A 19,986-nucleotide genomic window follows, 5' to 3' on the forward strand; every position below is an offset into this window, starting at 1 on the left:
GAGGTGTAGTGAGGCAATACCTCATCGTAGTGGAAGGTGGTGCAGTAAGGACCATTAATTTTTTCCAGGAGTACGGACAGGAGTTTCATCTGTGGAAAATCCTCTTGCAGAGCTTCCACACGGGCAGAGGCAAAACACTCATTTACCAAGTCTGAGGTAAAAAATCATTTGCAAATAGTAAAATTATACTTTTCCTTCTTTATTTATTTTTCTCTCCATAAGGAGACCTATCACGGGGAGCTTTTTTCCACTGTGGGCCTCCAAATTTCCTGATAATCCTTGCAGAAGAGCTTTGCTTGTTTTCCTTCTAGCCTGTGGTTCACAGGTAACACTGACTGAACATGTTGGCTTTAACAGGTTAAAATCTGTGCAGTGCCCCTGTACACCCCAGCAGGGTCTAGCTGCAGCACTGGGACAGCAGTGCTTTGCAAGTAGAGAGCTCTGCAATTAATTTGCAGCACAAGCCCTGGCCCCACCTGGTAATATTGAGTCAGCAATAATGTCAGCATGGGCAGGCCCCTGAGGCATCCCTGCGTATTTGTGTCACATTTTCATCGACCACACAGGTGTTCACTGTACACCTGCAGCTCCCAGAGCACTCAGACTGCATTAAGCTCTCCACTTGCATTAAAAAAAGAAGGAATAAATGAAATTTTTTAGCTCTTGCAGGCAAAAAGGTGGGAAGTACAGTGCAAGTGCAGCTGGAAGGCCCGGACTGCTGGCTGTTTTGATTTGTGAGTCTCTGGGCTTGAGCAGTATTGTCTGTGTGAGGAAGAGTCAAGCCAGAAATACCAAACAGACTGAGTAAACCCAGTGTGTGTATTACTCTCAGTAGCAGCTAGTGACAAGCAGTAATAAATTGCTGCTCAGGAGGGTGGCTGGGGCCAAATGAAAATATACTGCTAAGTGGTACATGAGCACTATCATTATGAAAATACACACCATGGAGAGAATAAAAGTTGTGCAAAGAGTACAGCTGAGGTGGGCTTTGGTGATGATTAATGTATGAGCAAATGAACAATTTGACAGAGCGCTGCATTTTTATCCAACGTCGGAGAGCGACTCTGTATTCCAGAGAGTGACTGTGTATTCCAGCAGGGTGCCTGGTGGCCCTGTCAGCCTGTGCACAAGGACAGGGATGCTGCTGCCTTTGGACAAACAGTGGGAGGGATGTTATCAGTGTCAATAATGGCGTTGGCTCTGTTGCCTGTCCAGCAGTTCGTTGTCCCTTGGTGCCTGAAGTGAGGTTTCTGTTTGTGCAAGAGTGGCAGGGGGTGGTTGGGCTTGACCCCTGTCCCCGCACAGGAAGGACAGAGGAGCCAGCCCAGAGGAGGTGATCAGCAGGATTAGAGGGATGGAGCACCTCTGCTGTGAGGAAAGGCTGAGAGAATTGGGATTGTTCAGCCTGGAGAAGAGAAGACTGTGGGGTGACCTAATTGTGGCCTTCCAGTGCCTGAAGGAGCCGACAAGAAAGATGGAGAGAGACAACTTACAGGGGCCTGGAGTGACAGGACAAGGGGAGATGGGGTCAGACTGAAAGAGAGCAGGATTAGATTGGATATTGGGAAAAAAATTCTTCCCTGTGAGGGCAGTGAGACCCTGGCACCAGTTACCCAGAGAAGCTGTACTGCCCCATCCCTGGAAGTGTTCAAGGTCAGGTTGGATGGAACTTGGAGCAAGCTGGGATAGTGGAAGGTGTCCCTGCCCATGGCAGGGGGTTGGAACTGGATGATCTTTAAGGTTCTTTCCAACCCAAGCCATTCTGGGATTCTGCATCCGAGAAGGGATGTTCTGGCTGTGTGCTAGAGGGGTGTCTGGAGTTGGATGTGATTGATATGTCCTGGTTTGGGGGTGGCTTTGCAGGGGAAATCACACAGTCTGCCTCCCCAGAGGTTTAGTTTTGCTTTATAGAGCTTAATTGGTTTTGGTGATGTTTAGAGGATATTCAAATACCCTGTGCTCTGCTCATGTCCCATCATTTATTCAATAGGAATGAGGTCTCTCTGGAGCTTTTTCCCGGTGTTTTAAAGCATTACAGAAGCTTGTCCTGAGCCAAGAACGCAGTAACATCATATTGGAAATAATGGGAAGAGGTAAATGCTAGAATTACAAATACCACATTAAGGTTATTTCTAAATCATGCTAGGGCGTGCATCCAAGAAAGAAAAATCAGGCTTAATATGCACTGTGCTCTGCTGTGTTAATAAGTAAAAAGAGGATGAAGCTGAATAGAGGCATACAAAAGGGATGGTGTTGCTGTTGTTAGGACAATACCCTAGATTCCCTTCTCTTGAGACTGTAGGGAGCAAGCAATGCTTTTTAGCTTGGCTCTGAATCTCTGTTGTGAGTCTGTTTTCAGTTGTTGGTTTTTTTTCACGTAGCAAACCAAGAAGAGTGTAGAAAAACAGGTCAGTTTGGCTGTTGGTTAATCTGTTAGGGTAGGAAGCAAACAAGGTAGGATTCTTCAGCTACCTGCAGCTGTCTGTGGGCTAGCAGAGGGTGGGCTGGGCCTGCCAGTGGACAAGGAAGACCCAGCCAAAATGTAGGACTCTATCTAAAGTGTAAGTCCATGGCTGGCCTGGTTTGGGGCTTCAGAGATGGAGTGCCATGAGTAGTGAGTGTTACACCAGTGGTCTGATCTAGATCTGTCCTAGCTCAGGAAAGGTGTCTCATCACCATGAGGCTGCTTTGGAAAAACATGTTATTGTGGGCCTCTCTGCCTGTATGAACACAGTCCTCAGCTTTGAAATTCCCCATCATGCCAAGCTTGTCTTCTTTAACCAGGCCCTGCTTTCATTTATATACCACCCCACGCTTTTCCTCAACAACCCCTTGCCTCTGCTATGCTCTGTGTTGCCCTCAAGCAAAGGTTGTGGTATTCAGCATGATGTAAGACAAATACATATCTGTCCTACTCAAAGTCCTGTTTTCTCCCCTGTCAGTTATTAAATGGGAAGCAAAGAAGTGCAGATGAGCAATATGTTACATTCACAAGGGGCACTGCTTCCTCTGCATTGTTCTGGTATCTGGTATCTCCCTTGAATGCTGTTTGCCAGGCACTGGGCCTCAGTTTCTCCAGTCTCCCAGAGACCACAGTCTTGCAAGTACTTTTCTATGCTCCTCACTCAGTATTATGGGATTGCTTACTGCAAAGGTCTTGTGGAGGCTTCAAGTGCCCTGTCTCAGATGCTGCACAACAGTAGAGGTGGGAGTGGAATTGAATCCAGGCTGTTTCTCAAGGGTTACTGCTATATCCAGGCTTTTGGTTTGTCTGCCTTTTGCTCTCAGGGTTCATGAGAACTGCAGGGTAAACTCTTTGGTGTATTCCAGGAGAAAAAGAGCTGCTAAGTATTGCTCTGTTGAACCTTGTTCAAGAACTGCATCACACTGCCTGTGCCACTCGCTACCAGTTAACTCTGGGGTAGCTTCAGCCTTGAACTGATGAACAGGCTGGCCAGGAGTGTTCCACAATAACAGAGAGGCTCAAGAGCCCTGATCTATTTCGAGTTTCTTTTTCAGCCCTTATCAGCTTGGAGCAGCTTTTGTTTTACTGTGTTCCTTGGAGGTCCCAGTTAAATCACATCCGTGGTGTGCCGGCTGTCAGCTGTCCTTGTAAATCCCTGCTCAGGGTCCCGCGGAGCTGCTGAGGTGACAGTGAGCCTTTAGCTAAAGTTCAGAGACACCAAAGAGCTCTGCACGTTCAATTTGACCTGGGGTGTGAAGGTTACATCCCCTCTTCACTCACTAACACCAGTGGTTGGTTTTCCCAAACCTGTGATATCAATGTCTAATGGTTTTCCTGCAAAAGAATCAATTTCCATCTAATGGAATAAATATTGCAGATTTCAGCCTGAGTTATTCTCCTAATGCTCTGGGTTATGAATGAGGCCCAAAGGTGCATAAACCGAACAATGATTTATTTTCTAAACATTCCCATTCCTTTCCTCCCACAGGCTGGTTCCTATCCAAGCATAGAAGGAAAAATACTATGAAAAAAGTAAGAAGTATTTTCTCCTGTTGGGGACTCAGTGCCTACCCACATGTAGGCTGTGGCTGAACAGATCTGTTTGCAATTGCAAATATGGCCTTTGCAGTAAAAAAAAAAAAAAATCTCATCCACTTTGAGGTTCCTTGGCTTCTTGGAGCTATTTGTGTGAAAGGAAGAATTCCCAGAGAAAAGAAAAGGAAATATTTTGTTCAGGTGTTTTTGCTGTAGGTGAGAAGAAATTACTTTATCCACAAATAAACAGGCTGCTCTACCTTTTCATAGCACCATGGAATCCCAGAATGGCTTGGCTTGGAAGGGACCTCAAAGCTCATCTCGTTCCACACCCTGCCATGGGCAGGGACACTTTCCACTAGCCCAAGCCCAAGCCCCGTCCAACCTGGCCTTGGACACTTCCAGGGATGGGGCAGCCACAGCTTCTCTGGGAAATTGAAATCACTGATTCTTTCCCAGAGGAGCTGTTTTTATCAGCGTCTCCCTTTGCCCCCAGCTCTTTGGACACCAGCGTTTGTGTCCCTGGGTGAGAGGGCTGCCTGCTGGGATGCTGCCGGGATGCTGCCGGATGTGCAGGGAGCCGGCTCCCACTAGAGCGCGCTAGGACAGTTAAAATGGGGCTGGTTTTCTGCTGGCATCAGGGTGGAACCATCAAAGACGCCTGTGTAAGGAATGGCACTTCTGTTTCTCAGCACGGGTTCTGGCTGGGTTCCCCATCTTTTGGGTACGCTTTCCCTGGAAGAGTGTGCAGCAAAGCCAGCTGTAGCTTGCCTGAGAGCACTGAGGTTTGGGCTGGGTCAGGTACTGGCAAAAACCTGTTGGAAGCCCCAGCCTGGACGGAGGGCAGGGAGGAGCTTTGTCCTCAAGCCCTGGCCTATCTCACAGTCCCTTTGTTTGCTGCTCTGTAAGGCAGAGGAAGTGGGAATCTGTGCAGTACTTGGACATGGACAGCAGTCCACCTCAAAGTCCCATTGTTGGTCTGCTGTTGTCATTTGTGCATTTTGAAACTACTCCTAACGAACTTGCCCACCTTCACAGGAGAATTTCCTGCCTCAGCCCAAGCTCTTAGACCCCTGTCTGCTACCCTAGTTTGCTTCATGTTTACTTAATTAGCCAGCTGGAGCATAATTCCTTTCATGATCTACAGTCTAATACATAAAGATGACAGTGACATGAATCTTGGCTTAGGTTTCAATTTGCATGTTAATTCATTGTGGTTCCCCTGATAGCTGGAATTTGCTCCAACAGGATCTGGGAGATGATGAAATGGGCGGGGTGTTCTCCTGTGTCCCAGCGAGAGCCTGGAGCGATAGGTGACATAGTTTTACTGTCCACCAGGCATCATCTCCTGTAGGTCTACATCAAAAAGCAAAGCAAAGGTGAAAAGCAAAGCAAAAATCCTAAATGAGGAGTTTTTCTCAGTACAGAATGCAAATAAGAGTCATGGCTCTGGTAGTTGAGAAGCATCTGGAAATCAGTGAAGCCTGGTGAGACAGCCTGCAACAGATTAAGAAGGAGCACAGTGATTTTACACAGCAATCCAGCCCCAGTCTTCTCTGGTTCAGAAAGCCCTCGACACACTTATCTAGAGAAGAGAGACTCTCCAGGCAGGGAGGAAACAGTGATTTCCCTGAGTGGAAGACAAGCCCATGTTGGCTGTGAAGGGTTTAGGCACAAACCCCATCACTCCATGAGACTCATCTGTCTGTCTGACATCCAGGAGCTGGCTTACAGGGAAGGAAGTGCTGGGAGCCTGTGTTCGGTTCCAGCGCTCTGGGGGACCCTGGGAACACTGTTGGGCTCACAGGAGACTGTCAGCAAATGCAGGCAGAGCTGCCATTTGCCAGCATGCCTGAGAAAACAGCGGCTTGCCAAAGGTGGCACAAGGAGGCTCTCCTGGAAAGACAGCCATAGGTGGTTATTTATCTGTTACATTAGAGCTAAGTGAGATCCAGACCCCGGAGAGCCGGGATACAGGATAAAAACAGGGCTTGCCGCAAGACCCTGTGAGCTGAATAGAAATCATGGCTAAATTGGAGGATGGGAAAAGAGACAGGGTTGTGTGAAAAGGCATGGCCAGCATCACACAGCAGGCAGAGCCACAGCTGGCGAGGCTTGGAGCAGTCTCTAGCTGGCAGATGGGTTTAGGTGCAGCAAATCATCCATTTTCAGATTTTGCGGATTTTACACAGTCTAATTTTAATAACAGAAGAAAAGAGTGAGACTTCTTTTTCATAAATCACTTATTCCTTTCCTTTTTCTCCCAAGTAACTGCACTAGGTCACTGTATTTTGGCCTTAGAAACATGGATAACATTTTATTGAAGAATTGTGGAGACAAAAAATTGAAAATAAATGTTATCCCTTCTCTGTGTTCAAAACCCAATGGCTTTGGATTCTCCAGGAGCTTCTTGTGCTTTCTGGAAATGCTGTTACCTTGTATGCCATGCATCCATAATCAGCTGTGGTTCGTTCTTTCTGTTCTGACCTTCCTTGCTCAGAGTCTCAAGTCACAACAGGACGAAGTCTGGCTTTTGAGAATCATCTTCCTGATACTTTATGGCCAGAAAAAGAAGGGATTTTTTTCCCCCAGAAAACATTATTAAATCAAGCCTTTTCATTTTTCACTTCAATCAAAGCCAAGTTTTTCAGCTTTTCATTAAAAACCAAGTATTTGAAATTGTTCAGGAGGCCTTAAAATGAACATTTCCAGGTTCTAGAATAAACACTGTCATTTTCCAGAGTAGGATTCTTTTCAGGAGAGTAGAATTTAATCATGTAGTTTCTATTCCATTAACCAGGCCCCCCAGGTAAATATTTTGAGCTAGCTTAGTACAGTTCTGGATTTTGGGAAATGCAAGGTTATGATAAGCTTGTGCAAATTTGGTGAGGGGCGTTGGTGTTTCCCTGCATGTAACGGGGGGGAAAAGCCTGTTCACAGTTGGTGAAAAGCCCTGGGCAGGACTGAGTGCCATCAATCCTGGGCACAGAGTTCCTGTGTTCATGTGGCAAATCCACCTGGAAGTGGCAGGGAGCTGTCAGGATGGGGATGACAAACACCACCCCTCATTAGGCAGAGCTGAGGCAGGCACTAATTAACCTGGAGCTGCAGTGGTGCTGCTCGTGGCTCATGTCGTGATGATTCCTGACCCTTCTGTGGTGAGGGCAGGATCAGTGTTGGCTCCCTGCTTGGTGCAGCTTTCCCCCACCTTTTCCTCCACCTGTCTCCATGCATTTCAGGCATGGAAACTGTGTCCCTGTGCCCATCTGTGCTCAGTGGCTCTGGAGCCACTGGCGCTTTAATTGTGTGGAGCTGTTTTCCTGGGCTAAATTAGCAGACGCATGGGGGTGACAATTTTGGCCCCATATGAGTTTGGTGGTAATAACTGAGCCTGGGACTCAGGCCAAGGCAGCAGGGCCAGAGGGAATTTAATGGGACTTCCTGCAAAACACAGCTACAGACTTTCAATTGACTTTCTTCAGTTTACCTAACTAATGTCTCCTCCAGCCCTGCTTTTTAATTCATGATAATATAATCAATCACATAATTATGACCTCATCTCATTCTCTGTTAAGACTTGGGTGACAAATAAGGACAGGATCACACTTCAGTTTGTGTTGCTGTGTTTTATTGTCTAGATGAAAACATGCTGGGGACAGAATTTCCAAAACAAAATTCTGCTGACAATAGGCAACATTTAGCTTTTTCTGGAGAGCTGGAAAGTAGGACTTGTTGGTTGGTTTCAGTTACACTGTTTTTCATGTAAATACACACCTTGTCAGACCTGGGAACAGACTCCTTTTAACTCATCTCACGAGCACACATCGGCATCATAACAAACACACGGGGAGAAGAACGATTTCTCCAGGCAAGAGGCAGCTTAATCCACTGGGTCAGATAAAAATCCTTCAAACAGAACATGGGAACTTCTCCTTTTGTAGATTAACCACGGCAAGGGACTGAAATCCCAGTGTTAGGCAGCATCAAACTCCACTGATGCCATAAGCCATGACAAAGAGCACACTGAGAGCAGGAATTAAGAACATGATTGAATCATGTGAAAGGATTTTTACTCCTGAATTAGTGTTAGAGACTTGGGTCTAATGTTATGGTTTGGGGAAAGGATGGTTAAATTCTTCACGTCCTGTATTTTTGGTCAGGTTTGACATTTCCCTGCCAAAAGCCCCTTTTGCTGACCTGCCGTTCATAATTTTACTGGGTTATCAGTGTCATCCCATCTGGAAAGAGGGTGGCTCTTTTCTTCACAGACATTTTAGGCTAAAGAGATCCTCTTCTCGGCATCTTGGGAAGACCCTAAATGCTGAATTTTAGGGGGTTACTTGTATTCCCAAGAAGGGATAAACAACAAGGCTGTGGGAAGTCCAGCGTCTGAAGTCTGATCTCTGGCTCTGTTACAGACCTCCAGTGTGACACTTGGAGCAGACTCTACCCTTGCACAACAGAAACAAACCATGAAGGTTGAAAACTAGAAGAGAAACATTTAGAATGTATGGAGTGTTTTATAAACCCATCAATTTTCAAGCCACTTTCCCAGTTTCCCGAGCCTAACTTGAAAGTTATGAGTGTTTGGGGTAGGCAATACCACACAAACAATATCCACTTTCAACACACGAATATTCACAAACCTCTCACTGTTGCTACTGTGGAAGCATTGCTGTTTCTCCTACACATAATACCATGTGATACTATTCATACTGGTTTGATGCCCCAGTTTGAGCTGTGTCATGCCACGCGCCAGTTTTGCTACTGTCTTGGTTTGAGACAAATTTGGAAGAACATCCCAAATGAACGTATCCTCTAATAGAAGGCAGATTTCTTGCAGCCCCTCCCCCACAGGTTCGGAAAGAAATTTCCTTGGAGGAAAGTGAAAAAAACTATTTATTTAATAAGCAAAGTGCACACAGGCATGGGAAAAAGAATGACTAATGTTAAATAATGAAACGTCTTGCTGTGGAGAAGACCTGGGAAGATTTTCAAAGTCCTTTTTGGGTGTGACTCTCTCTTCTCCGGACCATGGTGTAGGGCCTCCCAGTGATGTTCTGGTGTTGCTGAACAGCCCAGAAGAGAAGAAGAAGCCAAAATCCCAGGAAACTCCTTGCTTTAGCTAACGAACCAGAACCTAGCTAAAGAGCAAAAGGAATGCCACCCTCTTCCCTGCTGCAGAGAGCTGAGAGCTGAGGAAAAAAAAGCAGGAAGGTGCTTTCCTCCGCTCTGCAGCAGCAGCGCATTATCTCTGTTTTTAACACAAGCCGCTGAAAGAATTCCACTGGCTCTCCCCCCCTCTTTCTTAAAGGTACAGAAAGGCACAGGATTCATATCTGGCATAGGGCAGATGATAGGGAATACAGTATCACATAGTCACCCCAGGACAGCTACTCATTTCTTGTATTCACACTTGGTAGCTGAAATACTGCAGCCCTCTGAACTTGCTTTCCTGTTTCCCCCTGATTTTCACTCATGCTCAGATTAGCACTTAGTCATCTTTACAATCCTTGCGTTTCCCTGTGTTCTCTTCTCTACAGCATGACCAAAATTTGTTTGCACAGGATTTTTATGAGCTTCTGCCCTCATTAAAAAAGGGCCAACTTGTCTTGGGAAGTTTCCCCCATCAGTTTTGACATCTCCTGCAGCCTGCCATTCCTTAGCATTAATTTCTATCGCTTCCCCCAATTTCCCTGGAAGAAATTCTGATTAGGCAATAAGTGCTGGGCCATCCATCATTTCATGCCAGTCACAAGGCACACGGTGCTTCTCAGCCTGGAAGGCACAGATCGTTCTTAATCAACCCGAGTGTGCCACGGGTAACAGAGCTAAAGACCTGATTTCCGTGGCCATCCCCCGGGACCCTGTCTAAGCATAGAAGTAAGGCAGAGCCATTGTGAGCGCCGTGTAACGGTGCAGCACAGCTGATTAAACCCCTGCAAAGCTCAGAGGGCTTCACAAAAGTCCTGTCAGTCAGCTCGCTTTTGATTTCAGGTCTGATTTTCATTTGTTTACAGCATCGCCCATTATGTGTAGAGTGTTTGCTAAACACTGAAGAATAATGGTCCTGTCCCACGTAGCTGACAGCAGAAGGGCTGACAAAAGGAAGGAAGGCAGTAAAAGGGGTAATTTATGTATGAGTCATGCTTCCCAGCCAGCTGTGCCGATAAAAAATGGCCACTTTTATGGGAAGGCTGGAAAAGAACAACAAAATTACCTTTCTGAAAAAAAAAGCCAACCCAAACCAAAGTATTTGGACCAGCAGTTTGATTAAAGATGACTTGACTGCCAACAGCACAGGGAAGGGAGTCCTGGGGAGGCATTTGGGTTTATCAGATGCAGGGAAAGATGTTTCTGGCAGAGACACCTGTACTAAGACAATACAGAGGCAGCAGCAGGAGGTCCTGCCTATGGCACAGAAAAACCTGACAAGGAAGCAGGAAAACAGAAGATATGAAGTGTGAGAGATGAGAATTGATAAGCAGGGGTGGAGTTACGAGCTGGGAACAGTCGGTGAGGCAGGGGAGGAAGTCATTGGAGGTACTTTTTTGGCAAATTGCCGAGCAGTCCCATATCCACCTAATGCACAGAACTCTGCAGGAAGATTTATGTTGTCATCCAGCCACGTGACTTGGGGCCTGACTTTGCTCCACTTAGAGGCAATGACAGATTCCTATTGATTCATGGGAACCATAGAAATCAAAGAAAACTTGCTGTAGCAACTGGCTAATTCAATAACAGCATTGATTTTTCCGGCTGGACAATTAGAGAGCATGAATGCAGTGTAGCTGATTTCTGTCTCTGAATTAATGTAACAAATGATCATTGATTCAAGTGAGAGGAAACTGTACCCCAAAGGAAAGGACTTTCCGTAGTAAAAATACCCCAGCCCATGTGGGCTGGTCTTTAGTGTGCCACAGATCGAGCTGGTTATGATTCTGTGTCTCTGCTGGTTAGCACACTTAGTTGACTGTCACCTCACAGAGCAGCCAAGGTAAAGGCAGACACGCAGGGCCAGGGAGAACTCTGGAAAGGTGATGCAGGAGACCACAGAGTTCAAAACAGGTAGTGGGAACACCTCATAGCATCACTTCAGATGAATGGTTCTAGTTTTGTCCTGGGTTTGAAATGGAATCATGGAATGGTTTGAGTTGGGAGGGACCTTAAGGCTCATCCAGTGCCACCCCCTGCCATGGGCGGGGACACCTTCCACTATTCCGGGTTGCTCCAAGCCCCATCCAACCTGGCCTTGGACACTTCCAGGGATGGGACAGCCACAGCTTCTCTGGGCAACCTGTGCCAGGGCCTCACCACCCTCACAGGGAAGAATTTCTTGCTAACATCTGATCTAAACCTACTCTGTGTCAGTTTGAAGACATTCCCCCTTGTCCTGTCACTCCACGCCCTTGTAAATAGTTTCTCTGCATTTTCATTGTCGGCTCCTTCAGGCACTGGAAGGCGGCAATTAGGTCACCCCAAAGCCTTCTCTTCTCCAGACTGAGCAATCCCAGTTCTCCCAGCCTTTCCCCACGGATGTGCTCCATCCTGATCATCTTGGTGCTTCTTCTGGACTGGCTCCAGCAGCTCCATGTCCTTCCTGTGCTGGGGCTGCCAGGGCTGGAGGCAGCTCTGCAGGCAGGGTCTCACCAGATTGGAGCACACAGTTCTCTCTTCCTGCACAGTGAGGAAGATACTTTGAGCCCCCCTCAAAGCCTTAAAAGAAGAACTTCCTAAACCACGTGCAGTAGCTGTAAACAGGCCCCAAGATTTTCAGGGCTGCTGGGTATTGGCAAACCTAGGTTATGGCTTCATGCTTTGCTGCCCTGGCTCAGGAGTCAGTGTTCCAGGCAGTGTGATGATTTCTTTTATAGGAAACTGGTGTGTCACTTGTCCATTTGCAAACCCTTTTTGCTGTTGAGATTAGTTTTAATGGTATTGAAGCATCTTGAACTCACTGCACCATGGAAGCCCCCAGACTGGACTGAGGAGTCCCAGCTGCTGACAAAGCACCCACCAAAGGTGACTCTCCTTACAGCAGGGAGCTCATCCCGGTGTTCCCAGCTCCTGATTTCAGGTTGGCTGCTGTGCATGTGCAGTGCCACGGGTGTGCTGCAGTGCTGGCACAGAGGCTGCTGCTGTTCCCTGCTGGGTGTCACCTGGGCTGCAGGGGCAGGACAGGCACTGACACTTTAGCAGCTGCGGTTGTTTTCGTCAGCGCGTGTGAGTCAGGGCCCTGACCTGGGGGATGTTCCACGTTGATCCCTGGGCCTTGACGTGGATGGGCCATCCCAACACCCCTGCCCTGCCAGATACCACCTCCTCTCATCACCCCACTGCTTCTGTGCTTGGTGCCTTTTTTTGTTCCATTTCTAACGGCCTGTACCTGCAATAGAGGTGTTCTGAGAGGGCCCAGCAGACACAATGCACCTCATCACAGGAACAGGAGTGAGCAGGTGTGATAAGAGTTGTGGAGCACTAATGGAGCGGGATGCTCAGTGCTGGAGGGGAGGAGGGATATTTCGATCAGGCACTGGGATAAAAGCTAAGCTGCTTTACAGCACAGCCTGCTAGAAATCAGTGGTTAGAAAAACGTGTCTATTAAAAGGTCAGGTGTGGTCCTGAGTTCTAGGCTGACACTTGCACAAGCTGGTAAATGATACATAATGAACACCTTACTAGCTTAATTTTGTCTATTTGGGGTCACTGTGAACAGCCCATTAGAAACTAGTAGGTTTCTCAGAGGCTGCCAAATGCTGGTTGTTATTATTTCTGCAGATAATACTGAATCTGTAACTTGTTTGAGAGCAGCTTATGCAATATTTGGTGATCAAATTTGGAGCATTAACTGGATAGTTTAACTACTTCGTGTGCTTCTCTTCACTGACCATGAGAGCATAACTCTTAGACTCAGATTTCTCCTGTGCAACAGTCAGAGGGACAACCACAATTAAAGTTTCACTACTTTCACTACTCCAAACCACTCAAAAATTGTGATGGCCTTTCTGATGTCCATGTTTTTTTAGAGTCTATGGTTTTCAGCTTTACTTTTCAGTTGTGAGAGCTGAAAATGAATCTTTTGCTTCAAGTAAAGAAGAGCTCTCACTTATATCCCAGATCCCAGCACCAGACACATCAGGGAGAAAAATTGAATACCTGAGAGCATAAAACTCCAGATGTACTTTCAGAATACAGCACAGGATTTGCTCCCAGGAAACTGTCAGTGCTCCTGCTGGAAGTGGAGAGTGCTTGCTGAAAAGCAACGTGAAAGGTGCCAGACTTGTTTAAAAATTCACAGCCACGTTTACATACTTAAAACTTCTCTCCCGGTATAGTGAGAGAGCTCCACTCCTGTAACTGCTGGTAGCTGTCATGGAAGCCTTTTGTTTCCTAGCGAAAAGTACAGAGGCAACAGATGAGCTTTGATGCAGAATGTTCAAAAGCCTGATTTCTATTGCCTCTCCAAAGCCTAGTCCCCAGAAACTTTCCTTGACCTCTTCCAGATATGAAATAGTCCAGGACAGGCTTTGGTGCTCTTCTTCATAAGATTCTTCCATGTCCTCCCCACAGGCATCTTGCCAAACAGCCAAGGAAAGTGTTACCAGCACTGCTTTCTTCTGTGGATGGATTTTGATTATTAATAAAATGGTTGGGATGAGTGGAACTATTTCACATCTTGTCAAAGCAGCACAAGCAGGATGCTGCTTTTGTGAGACTTGCCACTGCATCTTCCTCCTCCAGATCATCCCTTTCATGTGCCTGAGCAGCACTGAGGTGACAGCCTGCTTCATTAAGAGCTGCTACAGCATGGGAAACAGCTCAGGAAGTGGTTTACAAGCAGCAAAGAGAAAACTCAGAGACAGAATGAAAAAAGAGGGGAAGGAAGAGCTGATTGCAGTTTTAAGTTGCATTTCCACGACCTTCCAAGCAGGCATTCCAGTATGAGTACATTAAATTCACGTATTTCTCAACAGCAAGGGCTGTTTAGCAATAAAGACCTTTGGCACTGAAAGAGGCTCAAAACAAATCTTTGCAGCCAGCAATAAAACACAAGGAGTGTCATGCTCAACATCGCTGGGTCGCGTAGCTTGTTAAGGCAAGAGGCTGGAGGCTTATTTGTGCAATCCCTGCAAGAAGTGTCCTGTGACACACTCACTGTCAGAGATAACTCCCTTGGAGATTAAAAAAGAAAAAACTACCTGTAGTCCTACAAATGCAGTGCTGCAGCCACAGTAAATTGTGCACACCCACAGACACACAGAACATCAGAGCTTTTTGAAACTTGAACCAAGCTGCATTTGCAATTGAGATGAGAGCTGTTGATTGTTGCCTGTGGAAAAAAATTACTGCAAGAGATGCTGTTTGTGCATCCTCTGAGCAGCCTGGTCTAGGGGAAGGGGTCCCTGCCTTTGGCAGGGGCTTAGAATGAGATGACTGTAAGATCCCTTCCAACCCAGGCCATTTTGTGATTCTGTGATTCTAGAAATTGAGAAAAAAAAAAAAAGGCTCAAAGCCAATGCATGATACAGGCCCTTGTCTGGAAGTTCCCAGCATCCAGTCCAGGAAAAAGGCAGTGTGGGGTTTTCCCATTTTCTCCTGTAAAAAAGGAGATGTTTGACTCCCCAGCTTTCCTGAGATCTGAATAGTGAAATAGTTCTAACCAATATTTATATTAAGCTTTGACTTTGGTGGTGCTTTGCATTGCACCTGCAGTGTGCCAGGGCCTTCCTGCCATCCAGGAGAGGCCTCTGGCTCCCACAGCCTGGTGCCCCAAACCTGCAGGGATTTTTTCCACAGGCTGTACTTCCCGTTTGTGGGGAGCTGTTCCACTTTTCAGTTGTCTGTGGACTTAAACACGTGTAGAAATGATTGTAGAAGTGGGTTATTTAAACTTTGGCTTATGTAAGGGCTAAAAATTTGAAGATGGTTTCTTCCAGGGATTTTGCAGGCAGATTTGAGTTTGCCCTGCTTGTACTCCAAGGAGAACTGAGGAAATGTGGAAGTCTGTCCATGGTTATGATGCCATGATGATTTTTTGCCTTTTCTTTCATACCCCTTTTATATACCTTCTTATAGCTTTTTGTATTCTTAGTGTTTTCTAGCCTACATTCTTAGACTTACTTTGTTAAGCTAGGAGACTAAACATCTTAGAAACCCCAGACACCAAGGTCCTCTCCAGAACACATTTTGTAAACTAAGATAGGACCATCCAGGGGAAGGTTCCTTGGGGAGGGGGCTCACTTGAGCCTCTCATTGGGGAATCTTTGATAGATCTGCTAATTAGTAAGGTCTATAATGTTATACTCGATCTATCGTGTGTGTGCATTGCGGGGCGCATTTCAGCCCATTCCACCTGGGCGTGGTGCAGCTAAGGATCCTTATAATAAATACAGAGGTAAAAGCCTTTTCTCCCTTCTAACCGTGTTTGACTCTTGATTTTAAGACCAGGAAAAGGCATCAGTTAGCTGACACACCGTTCCAGCTCAGCTCACAGTGAACTCCAAGCATCACAGCCACAGCTCTGTATGCCTTTAAAAATCAAAACAAAAATAGGCACTCGTCAAGACTCGGGGCAAGGTGATGCTGAAAATCCCTGTGCTCTCCCACCACAGTGTGTAGCTATGTGTGTGTATATGTGAGTTATTTCACCTTCTTCCATGCATGACAGTTTTTCTTCCAGAATCTCTCTCCCTTCCCAAACCCACTGTTTAATCAGTGCTTGATAAGGATGTTTTAAATCACTGTTTTCATCAGCTTTCCCATGGAATTTAAGATAACTTCACTGTCACAAAATATCCAATTGCACCCAAATGGCATTAACATACGGGACTGGGGGAGATTCCATAAATACCAGTGGCGCAGGAACGCAGTGTTTTACATTAATGGGGCCCTGAGGCTCCTGCCTGCCTCCAAGTGATGAGCTCCCGGGCAGCCTTTGTGCCCAAAGCAATCTGAAAATAGTCCTGCAGCACAGAATTGCTTGCAGAATTTTGTCCCATTGCTAGCCCACCCTTTTTCCAAATGAATCTGTGCCCAATTTGCTTCATGTAAATGCAGGAGATAAAATGTTGATTCTACAATAGCTGGATTAGTCAAATGAAGACCATGGCTAGGTATCATGGAGTCCCCAATTTGCTGTTCTTGGGCTGAGAGAAAAAATGTTCCCAATGGGAGACAATTATCTGTTGTTTGCTGATTTCTGCTATTACCTGTTAGGTTATTTGTGCACTTCAGGTCCCTTCATACAAGTGAAACAGCCTGCACTGGTGAGAAGGTTCATGCGTTGCTGTGCCCTCTGCCTGACACTGTATATTACCTCCACATTTATCCTCTGGTTTAACTTCCAGGAAGAAGTTATATCCCAGATAAATACACAATCCCATTTGCCCTCAGTAGTCTTAATGTTGTCTTTCAGTTGTCAGGATGGCACAAACTAAGCCTTGTTCACCCATTTCTAGTGAGATACAGGTATATATCTATCACAGCCTGTCTTGGAATTAGTTTTGGAAAGCTAGGCATCAGTTAGCTCCTTCCCAGGGTCACATGGATTAATATCTACAGAGGGCACCCTCTTCCATGGCATTTTTTCCTCAAGCAGACATCTGATGTTTTCTTGGAGGCAGTGAGTGTTGCTTCCAGTGCATCACCAAGTGCCTCATTATTAAATAATTAGAAAAGGTTTTTTGTAAGCATTTTGACTGTAAAGAGCCCCAATTACTATTGTTACTACTACCTTCTGGCAATGCAGAGGAAGACACTGGTGAATCTTCCTTTGATCTTTGTTGAAACAAGCTGGAGGAAATGGGCAGACCTTTGGACTCTAAATAATGATACTACCCATAAATAATAAATCTCTGCAGGGCCCTTTGTAGACAGACTGTAACTTCCTGCCCAAAGGTGTTAATCTTCACACACAGGCACAGTGTCTGTCCTGTGCTCCTCTCTTATCACTGGTCCTGCTGCTTACATTTCTGATTGTGGTAGTTGTAATGGCATCCAAAAGGACACTCATCCTTTGGGATGGGTTTGGGGGGTATTTTATTATGGGTTTTTATAATGTGAAAGTTTTTCCAGACAGAAATTTTTAGGGGGCAAGGAAAAGAAACCAAGAGGTAACAAATAAGGTCACTTTTTGGAGATTTTCAGACATCCAGATTGGCAATGAGGGGAATACTGGCCAGAAGCTGCAAAACCCAGCAAGATATTTGGGATGTCTTGGACTTCAGACCAAGGAGTTCAGAATACAGGGAGCAATCTACCTTGCTGATAGTCAGAGGGGTCTGCCAGGCCTGCCAGACATCCAGAGGTCCTGGAGCTGTGTCTGTAGACAACTTGCCTTTCAGCTTTACAGCACACACGTAGTGGGACCGGCACAAACACAACCTGTCTGACCTGCTGAGGAGGTCCTGCATGGTGCATCGCTCTATGCCCACCAAGCATGGCTTGGTTTGGGTGTGATTGACCATCTGTGCCTGTCGAGAAGCTGCTGGACTTGCTGTGCAAATCTATCCAGTAGTACTGGAGTTCAATTTCTCCTCTTTCTCTGTTCCATGCCCAAGATAACTTCCATGTGATAGCAAAGTCCCAATATCAACACAAGACTTCATCCTGCTGTCATTTCTGTTTGAAAAATGAAACTGCAGCAGAAGTCAGCTCTCTGAGGTGTAAATCTAGAGTGGGGTCTGTCTGCTTGGACATCCAGGGATGTGCATCTCACAGGGCACCTCCCGAGGTGAGGACACATCTTGGAAGCACCAGTGAGGGATGCAGGTGGCAGGGAGAGGGGAGCTGCAAACTCGGGGTGTGCAGGTGGGGCCCAGGTGGGTGGCAGCACATCTTCCAGCACATCCTCCAGCACCTCACAGGGAGCTGCCTCTCCCAGCACGTGTCCCACACCTGCTCCCTGGCTCCCCAAGGATCAGCCTGTGTGCCTTGTGCTCAGGCACACACGGGTTTTGAAATGGCCATAAACTCAGGGCATGCCTTATAATGAGCCCTTCTCCTGTGCACTGCAGTTCCTGAAGGACCGGGCTGATTCCTCCCGGGAAGGGTGCCTGGTGCTGCAGTCATTAGGGAAAGGAGGGGTGAGCACTCTCTCCCAGGCTGATTGCAGAGCCACCCTCCCTTGCCCTTCAGTGAAGATTGCCCATCTCCACCGTGTCAGTCAGAGAATCAAACCCTCTTTTGGAACAGCTCCCTTTTATCAATGACCTGAAGAGGGAAAAGAGATCTTTAACCTTTCCTTTGGTAGGAATGAAGGAGCTCTCAGAAATATCTACAGAAATACTCTGTAGGTAAGCAAGCCCCTCTGTGCTCCTGTCGGCACTCCTCCATCACTGCGGTGCTCCTGAGGGATTATTACAACACGTATGTTTCTCTACAGCAAGCAAGTTCCCAGCTCCAGGAGGCTGACAGGCCTTGTGTAACTTGTCATTACTCATCAGCACTCCCTATGCTCGTTTAGATCTCAGGGTGTGGTTTTAATTAGCTGATTTTGTAACAACACCCAGGTGACGTGGTGATGGATAGTCACCCTAGAAACCTATTCAGCAGGAGTGTAGTGGCTCCGCGTCCTTAGACTGCGCTCTCAGATTGCTGTTTGCTTCTAGAAATCGAGCTTGTGGGGTTGCTTGTCTGCCCTTCCCCATAGCTCCCAAGCCTGTTGGTGGATAAATCCCACAGAAATGATCGGCCCTGTAGATACTTCATTGAAATGTGCAACCAGGTAGAAGAGAAAAAAATACGAGAAGTGCCTGGACTGGGAGTCTTGTGCTTGTTGTAGAAAGTCCATGTGGGAAGGAACATGTGAATGCACCCCAGCTATGGGGGAAACAAACATTGCTCACGACTCAGTTACTAAATCTGAGCAAACCAATAAGTAGGTGTTTTATTATCCCATAATATAATAAAAAAATATGTTTTTTCCTGGTTTTTGCATGATTATGTGTATTGGGTCAAACCACTGCATTATGGAACATAGAAAAAAACCTTTATTAAATCGCCAAGACTGAGGATTTAACTTCGTTTGATGTGCAAATGCAGTTAATTTTTAATTTGACACAATTTTAATCTTTCAGGAAATGTGTTTCCATTGCCTACAGAACAGCCCGCCCATGATACAGCTGTTGTCCCAAGCACATCCTGCCTCTGCTGTTTCCTTATCCTTACAGACTGTTCTTAGGCCTCTCAGCTTGGAAGCTGTTTTGTTGGAGCTTTTTTGGGCAGCTTTGCTGACACTTTGGTTTGGAAAGCACAAGTTGTGCCCAGCCTTAAAAATACCAATTGTTCTTCTCAAAGTCAAATCTATTTTTCACAGTGACCTTGTTTTGACCTTGGTATCAGTGTTGCCATGAATAGTGTGATCCTTAATTAGTCCATCTGTCAGCTGTCCAGGCTCACGTGATGGGACAGGAGCGTTGCTGGCAGATTGGAAACCAGCTGAAAGCACAAAGAATGATAAATGAGAAATGTCAGGATTTGGAGGCTAATAGCCATCTCTTGTTGGCATCAGATCTGGGTTTAACACTGCTAATGATCTGAAGGAAGGGTTAAAGGACATCCTAATGAACCTCCCATATCACCCACTTGCTCCAGCCTTGGGATTCAGTGGGTTTGCGTAGATTGGGAGTTGGGCCCTGGCCCCAACAATCAGGCTTTTGAGAAAGGGTTTTAGTTAAGCAGGCACCACCCGTAACTGTGTGAGCACAACAGACCCCAGGTTAGCGGCTTCAGTGCATTCTCTGATGAGCTGTACCTTGCTGGGCTTATTTGACGAGCAGGAAGGTGGAATAGAGTGGGGGGTGGCTCTACTGGTGACCTTCTGCCGTAGCAGGGAGAGACTAAACTGGGGTTATTGGTGCCTGCCAGGATCTACCAGCAGCAGCTGCCTTTCACTGCTCGTTTTGTGGCCACAAGTCTTCTCTGACTAACTTTTAATCCTGATCCAGCGTTGCGTGTCGATGGGATCGCAGGGGTTTGTAACCACT

The 19,986-nt window shown here is 46.4% G+C and overlaps 1 protein-coding gene across 1 annotated transcript in view; it reads left to right on the plus strand.

Moving 5' to 3' along the window:
• Nucleotides 1-62: 62 nt before the first annotated feature.
• The window catches only part of ABCA12 (ATP binding cassette subfamily A member 12), a 104,327-nt gene continuing 84,403 nt past the window's right edge, over nt 63-19,986 (plus strand). The window contains exon 1 of the mRNA XM_032114071.1: nt 63-156. The gene's annotated coding sequence lies outside the window, so the exon portion shown is untranslated. The remainder of the gene's footprint in view (nt 157-19,986) is intronic.

This window comes from Corvus moneduloides, chromosome 7 (assembly GCF_009650955.1).
Source record: "Corvus moneduloides isolate bCorMon1 chromosome 7, bCorMon1.pri, whole genome shotgun sequence".
In the NCBI taxonomy this organism is placed as follows: Eukaryota; Metazoa; Chordata; class Aves; order Passeriformes; family Corvidae; genus Corvus; species Corvus moneduloides.